The sequence below is a fragment of the Panulirus ornatus genome, chromosome 15 (assembly GCF_036320965.1).
Source record: "Panulirus ornatus isolate Po-2019 chromosome 15, ASM3632096v1, whole genome shotgun sequence".
In the NCBI taxonomy this organism is placed as follows: Eukaryota; Metazoa; Arthropoda; class Malacostraca; order Decapoda; family Palinuridae; genus Panulirus; species Panulirus ornatus.
This window is the reverse complement of record NC_092238.1, coordinates 22,771,468-22,784,402: the sequence shown is the minus strand read 5'-3', so window position 1 is coordinate 22,784,402 and position 12,935 is coordinate 22,771,468. Positions and strand designations below refer to the sequence as shown.

At 41.2% G+C, this 12,935-nt stretch overlaps 1 protein-coding gene across 5 annotated transcripts in view; it reads left to right on the top strand.

Moving 5' to 3' along the window:
* Positions 1–12,935, top strand: part of LOC139753747 ((E3-independent) E2 ubiquitin-conjugating enzyme UBE2O) — a 455,778-nt gene that overhangs the window by 336,321 nt on the left and 106,522 nt on the right. The gene's annotated exons all lie outside the window — the stretch shown is intronic.

Genomic DNA, 12,935 nt, shown 5'->3' with positions numbered 1-12,935 from the left:
GGGAGTTGTCATTTCATGTGTGGTGGGATGGCGACGAGAATGAATAAGGGCAGATAGTATGAATTATGTACATGTGTATATATGTATATGTCTGTGTGTGTATATATATGTATACGTTGAGATGTAAAGGTATGTATATGTGCATGTGTGGACGTGTTTGTATATACGTGTATGTGGGTGGGTTGGGCCATTCTTTCGTCTGTTTTCTTGCGCTTCCTCGCTAACACGGGAGACAGCGACAAAGTATGATAAATATGAATAATAACGATAGCTCCCCATGCTCAGTCACCCTCCAGCCATGCAAAGAGAACACATTCCCACTGCCTTTCTAAGAGGGAAGTTAGCGGCTTTTATTGAATCTAGAGGACTAGCTAGATGATGATCCTAAATTAATTGACATGGGTGATGTGGCTTCATATTGTGTAGGGAGTTATTTTTTGGATATTAAGTTTTTCTGCAATGAAAGTGACCAAGATAAGGCATCAGAAGGCTTTCCTAGCAAAAATGGAACTAATAATGGCAGTTTTCACACTAGTACTAAGTTTCTTCATTTTATCATTGATTTGGTATTCTTTTCATTATTTTTGTATCACTCTTGTAAATAGATAACGGTTTATTGAGTTTATGTAGCTGTAGAGGTATTACAGTGGAAGTATTACAGATATTACAAAAATGGGAGGTCATTATAGTTACTAGTTAGCTAATCTTGAAAGTGCTTAAAATGAAGATGGGCTGGATACTTCCAAGCTTGAATGAGCAAGTGAGGGAAGTACGTCTAAAAAGTCAGGGTGGCAGATACACAGTAATGTTTATTGAGTAAATACTATGGTTTATACATTATGCACCTTGTTTACTTGCTTAGGTATGCACTTGTTCATGGATTGTTTGTGACATTCACTATGGTAGGTATAAAACTGTTCTTATGTGTGTCTGTATGAGCTATGATTGGAGGAAGTCAGTTATGGTGACAGATGGTGGTCCATGGTGGAGTGTCATTAGGGGAAGGATGTGTCAGCATTCTGTTGCCAGACTGTCGTAGGAGGTGCTTATGTTGTTTGGAGAGGGTGGACAAGTTCAAAAAGATGATGGCCTCTTGGTTGGTGATGTAAGTTGGGCATGGGATGATTCTGCATGCCCTTTTCCGCACTCTATGTTGGTAGTCCCTCTATGTAACTGTTATTAAGGAGGACCAGGCTAGAGGAGCAAAGGTGAGTTTAGGTAGACTGAAGATGGTGTAGACATTTCTGAAGTTAATAGGTGGAACACCTAGTAACTTCAATGGGTGGAGAAGGTGCAGATGGTATGAGGAAGGTTTGGTGATAGTGCTGAAATGAGTCTTCCAGTTTAAACAGACATCTATAGTAACACCAAGAAGTTTGAAGTCTCTGACTTCCCAGAGGGTGTCAGGGCTTAGTGCATTGTTGGGGCAGAATGTTATATGGACACAGATTGATGTGCATCATCACAGTCTTGGTGTGGTTTATGGTGACATCATTGATCATAGTCTGCTTTTGAAGGTTGTTGATGATGTGCTGAAGGGCACTGAGGTTAGGAAAGTTGTTGATAGTGATGCCAAAGATGGAGTCTTGTACATACTTTCAGCTGTTTTAAAAAGACAAAGATAAGTAAACCTTTAGGTTTACAAATATGAATAAACAAAGTTTTTTAAGGGAATTCCAGATTCAAATTTCAAAGTTTATTATTTCATTTAATACAAGTATACTAAGGTAAATGAAGCTGTAGTCCATGGGGCTAGGGTGTGGAATGAAGGCTCTGGTTTTGCTACATTGCACTTGACATCTAGAGAATGGATGTTTGTGAATAGGCCAATGATTATTTGTGCCCACTGTGTGTCACCAAAGCAGGAAAGGCAGTTAGGTACATATAATAAAAAACTAAGGGTACAAGAAATTCTGGTAGATACTAAGGTAATAAAGCATAATGAGAGCATGCAGAGAACACTAGATTTAGAGTCAACTGAAATGTTTTGAGCTGACTGAATAAAAGTTTAAACATGATGGAACTGCATTTTATGTACATAGTTTACTGGAAGGAAATTCTGTATCTCTCTATCTATCTATATATCTGATGCCTGTTCCCTCCTGGAACTCCCTCCAATGGGTGGCCACAGCAGTAGTCTTTATAACTAGTGAACTCCAGTGCTGCTTCTTATACTTTAGTGCCTCACTCTTTACAGACCACTGACATAGGGCAGCTCTAATGCAGTGTTTGCATAGGCTCCTACCTATTGTTCCTACTGACTACTACTACATAAAGCTCCTGCTGGTGAAGGTAAACTAGTGGAAATGGGAATTGATTTCCATATAGAGATCTTGAAATTGAGCTGAAAGAATTTAATGCAATACTGTATATCAACTTGTAGTCAGTAGGAACATTAGAAAGGAGCCTCTGCAAACACTGCACTAGTCTGCCCTCTGCCAGTGGCCCATTAAGGGTGAGGTATTAACAGATTAACAGCTAAGAAGCGGCACTGGAGTTCATTAGTTATGGAGACTATTGCAGTGGCCACCCCCTTGAGGGAGTTCCTGAAGGGAATAGGCATTAGAGATAGATAGATAGACTGTACTATCAAGTAGGAGAGATGTCTAAGAGTCTGACAAATTGAACGAATTGTAATGTGGTGTGGAGACTTTAATTCCATTTTATGGAATGGAAGGAACAGGAAAAATGATAAAACAAGATGTATAATGGGTGTAATATACTGCCAGTTTAAGCCAGTATTATTATATAACATTAAACCTAAATCTGTTACAGTAGACATGTCTTGGCAGAAAACTTGGTCTCAGGCTAATGGAAACACATGTAGTTATTTATAGAACACACAATGGCAAGAAAGCTATAAACAAATCACAGACAGTTCAAATAGTAAATAAAAATGAACAGATACAATGCCAAAGGTCAAGGAAACTTTGGATTGCAACAATTCATAATATAATCCATTCAAAGCCCATGCACACATTTACATACACATAGATGTATGGAAAGGGTCACAGTTTTGCATGTGATCAAGATGTTCCTATGAGTCTATGGGGAAAATGAAACACGATAAGTTCCCAAGTGCACTTTCGTGTAATGGTCACATCATCAGGGGGAGTCACGAGAGAAATATAACAGTCTGTTGATATACATCAAAGAGACAAAGCTAGGACGCCATGTGGACAATTGCATGTTTACCAAATGGTTTCCTAGCTTCGTCTCTTCGATGTGTATCAACTGACTATTTCTCTCTTGTGTTTTCCCTGATGATGTGACCATTGCACGAAAGTGCACTTGGGAACTTATCATGTTTCCTTCTCCCCGTGGACTCATAGGAACATAGATGTATGTACATTTATGCAGCAGCAGATAAAAAATATATGAAACAGAACAAAAGAGTGTTTCTCACTGGACCGGAGACAGCTGTTACTTGCTATAAGACTGTTTGTAATGTGCTATTCTGAGCACTTGAGAGCCTTTTGCATACATATTGTTGATTATAGTGACTGTCATGGGAGGGCAATAACATTTCCTAATCATGGCCATCTTTGGTAAAAAGGAAATAAAGTATGCAGAACAGAGTGAAAGAATTAATCAAACCTCTCGAGTAGTTTGTGGACCTGCCTTAAACCTTTCACTTCAACAATCCTAATTTCCACTGGACACTTTATGTGTGGGACATTTAGATATTCTAAGAATTTTCTCCATAAGTGTGTCATTATGATGAACATAATTTTCCAAGTAGAATGAAGGCATGTACAGAGCATCAGATTAGGTAAGAGCAGTGTGGTATCAGAAGTGGTAGAGGATGCATGGATCAGGAGTTTACTCTGAAGAATGTGTGAGAAACACTTAGAAAAACAGATGGATTTATGTGTGGCATTTATGGATATGGAGAAAGCATATGATAGGATTGATAGAGATGCTTTGTGGAAGGTCTTAAGAGTATATGGTGTGGGAGGTAAGTTGCTGGAAGCAGTGAAGTTTTTGCCAAGGATGCAAGGCATGTGTGCAAGTAAGAAGAGAAGAAAGTGACTGGTTCCCAGTGAAGGCTGGTCTGCGGTAGGGGTGCATGATGTCTCCATTGTTGTTTGATTTGTTTATGGATGGGATGGTTAGGGAGGTAGATGCAAGAGTTTAGGAGAGAGGGGCAAGTAGCAGTCTGTTGGGGTTGAGAGGGCCTGGGAAGTGAGTCAGTTGTTGTTCACTGATGATACAGCACTCATGGCTGATTCAGGTGAGAAACTGCAGAAGCTGGTGACTGAGTTTGGAAAATTGTGTGAAAGGAGAAAGTTGAGAGTAAATGTGAATAAGAGCAAGGTTGTTAGGTTCAGAAGGGTTGAGGAACAAGTTAATTAGGATGTAAGTTTGAATAGAGAAAAATTGGAGGAAGTAAAGTATTTTAGATATCTGGGAGTGGACTGAGCAGTGAATGGAACCATGGGAGTGGAAGTGAGTCACAAGGTAGGGGAGGGGGTGAAGATTGTGGGAGTGATGAAGAATGTGTGGAAAGAGAGAACGTTATTTCAGAGAGCAAAAATAGGTTTGTTTGAAGGAATAGTAGTTCCAGCAATATTTTGTGGTTGCAAGGCTTGGGCTATAGATAGGTTGTGCGGAGGAGAGTGTAATGTATTGGATATGAAATGTTTGAGGACAGTATGTGATGTAAGGTGGTTTGATCGAGTAAGTAATGTAAGGGTAAGAGAAATGTGTGATAATGAAAAGAGTGTGGTTGAGAGAGCAAAGAGGGCGTGTTTAAATGGTTTGGACATATGGAGAGAATGAGTGAGGAAAGGTTGACAAAGAGGATATATGTGTCAGAGGAGGAGGGAACAAGGAGAAGTTGGAGACTGAATTGTAGGTGGAAGGTTGGAGTGAAAAAGATTTTGAGTGATCAGGGCCTGAACATACAGGAGGATGAGAGGTGTGCAAGGATTAGAGTGAATTGGAATGATGTGGTATACTGGGGTCGATGTGCTGTCAGTGGACTGAATCAGGGCATGTGAAATGCCTGGGGTAGACCATGGAAAGGTCTGTGGGGCCTGGATGTAGGTAAGGAGCTGTGCTTTTGGTGCATTACACATGACAGCTAGAGACTGAGTGTGAATGAATGTGGCCTTTTTTTGTCGCTTTCCTGGCATTTCCTCATTGAAACGTGGGGTAGTGATGTTATTTCCTGTTGGGCAGGGTGGTGTCAGAAATGGATTGAAGGCAAGCAAAGTATGAATATGTACATGTATATATATGTCTGTGTATGTATATGTGTATATGTTGATATGTATATGAATGTGTATTTATATTTATGTGTATGGGCATTTATGTATACATATGTATATAGAGACTGAGTACAGAATGGAAAAAGGTGAGAACAATGGAAGTAAGGGGAGTGGGGGAGGAATGGGATGTATTTAGGGAATCAGTGATGGATTGCGCAAAAGATGCTTGTGGCATGAGAAGAGTGGGAGGTGGGTTGATTAGAAAGGGTAGTGAGTGGTGGGATGAAGAAGTAAGAGTATTAGTGAAAGAGAAGAGAGAGGCATTTGGACGATTTTTGCAGGGAAAAAATGCAATTGAGTGGGAGATGTATAAAAGAAAGAGACAGGAGGTCTAGAGAAAGGTGCAAGAGGTGAAAAAAAAAGGCAAATGAGAGTTGGGGTGAGAGAGTATCATTAAATTTTAGGGAGAATAAAGAGATGTTCTGGAAGGAGGTAAATAAAGTGCGTAAGACAAGGGAGCAAATGGGAACTTCAGTGAAGGGCGCAAATGGGGAGGTGATAACAAGTAGTGGTGATGTGAGAAGGAGATGGAGTGAGTATTTTGAAGGTTTGTTGAATGTGTTTGATGATAGAGTGGCAGATATAGGGCGTTTTGGTTGAGGTGGTGTGCAAAGTGAGAGGGTTAGGGAAAATAATTTGGTAAACAGAGAAGAGGTAGTGAAAGCTTTGCGGAAGATGAAAGCCGGCAAGGCAGCAGGTTTGGATGGTATTGCAGTGGAATTTATTAAAAAAGGGGGTGACTGTATTGTTGACTGGTTGGTAAGGTTATTTAATGTATGTATGACTCATGGTGAGGTGCCTGAGGATTGGCGGAATGCGTGCATAGTGCCATTGTACAAAGGCAAAGGGGATAAGAGTGAGTGCTCAAATTACAGAGGTATAAGTTTGTTGAGTATTCCTGGTAAATTATATGGGAGGGTATTGATTGAGAGGGTGAAGGCATGTACAGAGCATCAGATTGGGGAAGAGCAGTGTGGTTTCAGAAGTGGTAGAGGATGTGTGGATCAGGTGTTTGCTTTGAATTGAAGAATGTATGTGAGAAATACTTAGAAAAGCAAATGGATTTGTATGTAGCATTTATGGATCTGGAGAAGGCATATGATAGAGTTGATAGAGATGCTCTGTGGAAGGTATTAAGAATATATGGTGTGGGAGGCAAGTTGTTAGAAGCAGTGAAAAGTTTTTATCGAGGATGTAAGGCATGTGTACGTGTAGGAAGAGAGGAAAGTGATTGGTTCTCAGTGAATGTAGGTTTGCGGCAGGGGTGTGTGATGTCTCCATGGTTGTTTAATTTGTTTATGGATGGGGTTGTTAGGGAGGTAAATGCAAGAGTTTTGGAAAGAGGGGCAAGTATGAAGTCTGTTGGGGATGAGAGAGCTTGGGAAGTGAGTCAGTTGTTGTTTGCTGATGATACAGCGCTGGTGGCTGATTCATGTGAGAAACTGCAGAAGCTGGTGACTGAGTTTGGTAAAGTGTGTGGAAGAAGAAAGTTAAGAGTAAATGTGAATAAGAGCAAGGTTATTAGGTACAGTAGGGTTGAGGGTCAAGTCATTCGGGAGGTGAGTTTGAATGGAGAAAAACTGGAGGAAGTGAAGTGTTTTAGATATCTGGGAGTGGATCTGGCAGCGGATGGAACCATGGAAGCGGAAGTGGATCATAGGGTGGGGGAGGGGGCGAAAATTCTGGGAGCCTTGAAGAATGTGTGGAAGTCGAGAACATTATCTCGGAAAGCAAAAATGGGTATGTTTGAAGGAATAGTGGTTCCAACAATGTTGTATGGTTGCGAGGCGTGGGCTATGGATAGAGTTGTGCGCAGGAGGATGGATGTGCTGGAAATGAGATGTTTGAGGACAATGTGTGGTGTGAGGTGGTTTGATCGAGTGAGTAACGTAAGGGTAAGAGAGATGTGTGGAAATAAAAAGAGCGTGGTTGAGAGAGCAGAAGAGGTTGTTTTGAAGTGGTTTGGGCACATGGAGAGAATGAGTGAGGAAAGATTGACCAAGAGGATATATGTGTCGGAGGTGGAGGGAACGAGGAGAAGAGGGAGACCAAATTGGAGGTGGAAAGATGGAGTGAAAAAGATTTTGTGTGATCGGGGCCTGAACATGCAGGAGGGTGAAAGGAGGGCAAGGAATAGAGTGAATTGGAGCGATGTGGTATACCGGGGTTGACGTGCTGTCAGTGGATTGAATCAAGGCATGTGAAGCGTCTCGGGTAAACCATGGAAAGCTGTGTAGGTATGTATATTTGCGTGTGTGGACATATGTATATACATGTGTATGGGGGGGTTGGGCCATTTCTTTCGTCTGTTTCCTTGCGCTACCTCGCAAACGCGGGAGACAGCGACAAAGTATAATAAAAATAAAATAAATGTATATAGGAGTGGATGGTTTGTTCTTTGTCTCTTTCCTGGCACCACCCCACTGTTGCAGGAAATGGTGATCAAGTATGTTATACTGTAAGAAAGATATAAACCTTAAACTGGTGAAACAGTGTTTATATGTGCTACATGGCCCTCCACTGCCAAGTTTATGAGATATACCATGAGTACTGTCAGGCATAAATGGTGAAATTTGGCATTTGTGATTTTTTTATCATGAATATGATAAGAAAGATCATGAGAGGCAAGTGTTTTGGGAGCAGCTGAATGAGTGTGTTAGTGGTTTTGATGCACAAGACCGGGTTATAGTGATGGGTGATTTGAATGCAAAGGTGAGTAATGTGGCAGTTGAGGGAATAATTGGTATACATGGGGTGTTCAGTGTTGTAAATGGAAATGATGAAGAGCTTGTAGATTTATGTGCTGAAAAAGGACTGGTGATTGGGAATACCTGGTTTAAAAAGCGAGAGATACATAAGTATACGTATGTAAGTAGGAGAGATGGCCAGAGAGCGTTATTGGATTACGTGTTAATTGACAGGCGCGTGAAAGAGAGACTTTTGGATGTTAATGTGCTGAGAGGTGCAACTGGAGGGATGTCTGATCAATATCTTTTGGAGGCTAAGGTGAAGATTTGTATGGGTTTTCAGAAAAGAAGAGTGAATGTTGGGGTGAAGAGGGTGGTGAGAGTAAGTGAGCTTGGGAAGGAGACTTGTGTGAGGAAGTACCAGGAGAGACTGAGTACAGAATGGAAAAAGGTGAGAACAATGGAAGTAAGGGGAGTGGGGGAGGAATGGGATGTATTTAGGGAAACAGTGATGGATTGCGCAAAAGATGCTTGTGGCATGAGAAGCGTGGGAGGTGGGTTGATTAGAAAGGGTAGTGAGTGGTGGCATGAAGAAGTAAGATTATTAGTGAAAGAGAAGAGAGAGGCATTTGGACGATTTTTGCAGGGAAAAAATGCAATTGAGTGGGAGATGTATAAAAGAAAGAGACAGGAGGTCAAGAGAAAGGTGCAAGAGGTGAAAAAGAGGGCAAATGAGAGTTGGGATGAGAGAGTATCATTAGATTTTAGGGAGAATAAAAAGATGTTCTGGAAGGAGGTAAATAAAGTGCGTAAGACAAGGGAGCAAATGGTAACTTCAGTGAAGGGCGCTAATGGGGAGGTGATAACAAGTAGTGGTGATGTGAGAAGGAGATGGAGTGAGTATTTTGAAGGTTTGTTGAATGTGTTTGATGATAGAGTGGCAGATATACGGTGTTTTGGTCGAGGTGGTGTGCAAAGTGAGAGGGTTAGGGAAAATGATTTGGTAAACAGAGAAGAGGTAGTAAAAGCTTTGCGGAAGATGAAAGCCGGCAAGGCAGCAGGTTTGGATGGTATTGCAGTGGAATCTATTAAAAGAGGGGGTGACTGTATTGTTGACTGGTTGGTAAGGTTATTTAATGTATGTATGACTCATGGTGAGGTGCCTGAGGATTGGCGGAATGCATGCATAGTGCCATTGTACAAAGGCAAAGGGGATAAGAGTGAGTGCTCAAATTACAGAGGTATAAGTTTGTTGAGTATTCCTGGTAAATTATATGGGAGGGTATTGATTGAGAGGGTGAAGGCATGTACAGAGCATCAGATTGGGGAAGAGCAGTGTGGTTTCAGAAGTGGTAGAGGATGTGTGGATCAGGTGTTTGCTTTGAAGAATGTATGTGAGAAATACTTAGGAAAGCAAATGGATTTGTATGTAGCATTTATGGATCTGGAGAAGGCATATGATAGAGTTGATAGAGATGCTCTGTGGAAGGTATTAAGAATATATGGTGTGTGAGGCAAGTTGTTAGAAGCAGTGAAAAGTTTTTATCGAGGATGTAAGGCATGTGTATGTGTAGGAAGAGAGGAATATGATTGGTTCTCAGTGAATGTAGGTTTGCGGCAGGGGTGTGTGATGTCTCCATGGTTGTTTAATTTGTTTATAGATGGAGTTGTTAGGGAGATGAATGCAAGAGTTTTGGAAAGAGGGGCAAGTATGAAGTCTGTTGGGGATGAGAGAGCTTGGGAAGTGAGTCAGTTGTTGTTCGCTGATGATACAGCACTGGTGGCTGATTCATGTGAGAAACTGCAGAAGCTGGTGACTGAGTTTGGTAAAGTGTGTGAAAGAAGAAAGTTAAGAGTAAATGTGAATAAGAGCAAGGTTATTAGGTACAGTAGGGTTGAGGATCAAGTCAATTGGGAGGTAAGTTTGAATGGAGAAAAACTGGAGGAAGTAAAGTGTTTTAGATATCTGGGAGTGGATCTGGCAGTGGATGGAACCATGGAAGCGGAAGTGAATCATAGGGTGGGGGAGGGGGCGAAAATCCAGGGAGCCTTGAAGAATGTGTGGAAGTCGAGAACATTATCTCGGAAAGCAAAAATGGGTATGTTTGAAGGAATAGTGGTTCCAACAATGTTGTATGGTTGCGAGGCGTGGGCTATGGATAGAGTTGTGCACAGGAGGATGGATGTGCTGGAAATGAGATGTTTGAGGACAATGTGTGGTGTGAGGTGGTTTGATCGAGTAAGTAATGTAAGGGTGAGAGAGATATGTGGAAAAAAAAAGAGCGTGGTTGAGAGAGTAGAAGAGGGTGTTTTGAAATGGTTTGGGCACATGGAGAGAATGATTGAGGAAAGGTTGACCAAGAGGATATATGTGTCAGAGGTGGAGGGAACGAGGAGAAGTGGGAGACCAAATTGGAGGTGGAAAGATGGAGTGAAAAAGATTTTGAGTGATCGGGGCCTGAACATGCAGGAGGGTGAAAGGCGGGCAAGGAATAGAGTGAATTGGATCGATGTGGTATACCAGGGGTTGACGTGCTAGCACGTCAGTGGATTGAATCAGGGCATGTGAAGCGTCTGGGGTAAACCATGGAAAGTTGTGTAGGGCCTGGATGTGGAAAGGGAGCTGTGGTTTCGGGCATTATTGCATGACAGCTGGAGACTGAGTGTGAACGAATGGGGCCTTTGTTGTCTTTTCCTAGCGCTACCTTGCACACATGAGGGGTGAGGGGGATGGTATTCCATGTGTGGCAAGGTGGCGATGGGAATGATTAAAGGCAGACAGTGTGAATTGTGTGCATGGGTATATATGTATGTGTCTGTGTGTGTATATATATGTATACATATATATACACAAATATACATATATAGGTATGTATATTTGCATGTGTCGACGTGTATGTAAATACATGTGTATGGGGGTGGGTTGGGCCATATCTTTCGCCTGTTTCCTTGTGCTGCCTCGCAAACGCGGGAGACAGCGACAAAGCAAAATAAATAAATAAAAAAAATGATAACTAAGGGTTTTTATCATTAACATATATTGTTTTGTAAGGGTGTCAAAGTTTCACAAAATATTACATTACATGAGAGTGCAGATGACATTTAGGTCTGCATGACATCATCACTAGACTGATGAGTGTATGAAAAGAATAACTTTACTGTCATGTGGGTACAATATACAGGATGCCTCTGCTAACATTAATGGCTGCATTTTTGTTTCGAGGCAGAATTCATAGATTGAAGTATTTTTATTGTATATGTCCAAGTTCTAGTGAATAGATAGATATCAAGATACCATGTTGGATATGCAGTGACAACAGTTAAAGATGGAAAGGTTATAAGAAAGGTGAAAGATGAAAGAAGGAAGAGAATAATACATCTTTGCTGTTTAAGGAAAGGAGGAGTTATAATGTTAGTCTTCTTGTGGTTGATATGTTCACAGAAACTATGGGGAGCAACAGCCAGATGGATGCAGTGGTACATGCTTTGGTGGTAGGGACACATGCAGATAGCTAAAGAGAGCATTTGCTGAAATGATGATTAGAACAGAGAGGGGGCAGCAACAATACATTAGACAGAAATGAATTGTTGGAGATTGTTGATGTCTGAAAAGTTAATGAAACAGTGGTTTTGCTCCCACACTGGTTAATAGAGATTGAGGATGAGCCATCCTGTATGTTTGAGCGGTACCCTGTACTGGGTAAAATATAATGCCTATAGATATGAAATGACTGCTCACAAGGAAAATTAATATGAATTACACTGCAATGTTCTTGCCACTGCAAATGTCTTCATTTGACTATTATAAGGTGGCATTGTCAGTGGCTTTGCTGATTTTCATTGGCTGTGTTTGCTGTCAGTAGCCATGTTTATTATTTAGTAATGATTGTCACTGTTTGCTAAACCATGAGCTTCCCACAGACTGTGACTGTAGAGATGAATGACAAGGTGTTTGAATGATAGAGATCAACAAGTGTTGCTATGCTGATGGTCTAGAGTGAATTGTGATCGCTGTTGGCTTGTTGCACATAGGGTTCCTTAGAAATTATTGGGTTTTGAGGCAGCATATCTGTGGTTGCTGAAACTGAAGCTGTTGGAACTGTAGACTAGACTGGACTGGAGAAAGCTGTGGTCATTGGAACTGTACCTGTTGGCAGTTTAGTCTGTTGTAGTTATTAGCTGGAAGACTGGAATAGCCATTGGTTTAGGAGATAGTTATTGAAGCTTTTGTTTCTTTACACTGGACTGAAGTTAACCGTGATGACTGGAATTGAGGCCATTGTGTTGCAGACTGGACTAGAGTAGCTGTGATGAATGGAATGAAAACTGTTTTGGATTATAGGTTGCTGTACTCATTGTGGAAAACAAGGATATCTGTTGGACTTGACATCGTGTAGCTTGGAGATACCGTAGCATAGCCAGAGACAGCTAGCTCATAGTATCATATGCTACCTTTCAGGAGGGGCAGAGGAAAGTGCATCAGTAGGAGGATGTAATGAAATGTGTCTGTCCTGCCCACTTGCTGTGTCTTGTATATCTCGGTTGCCATGCCTGACTGTGGTAGTGTGCAGACCTATGACTTTAAATGAAGGATCGGGTGACCACCTTCCTTTGACTTGCATCCCTGAGGATTTCAGTGCTACTTTGAAGGAAGGCACAGCTCATCCTGTGGAATTTATAGTGTTACTCATCACAATAAGTCATATACCAGTGTTGACTAGAACACTTAAGTATATCTTCAAATGAAATGATGAGTTTATTCATACCCATGCAAAACTAACTTGCATTTTTAGGATTAATCATAGTGTACACAACTGCTCAGGAATGGGAAGACTGGGATGAATGTAAAAGATGTAAACATGAAATCTATTGAAGCACCTGCTGCTGGGAAAAAATCAACTTTTTCATAAGGATCAAGCTTACTATTAGATGCTGGAATGAAATAGATCTATTTTTAGGCAGCACACAAATATGT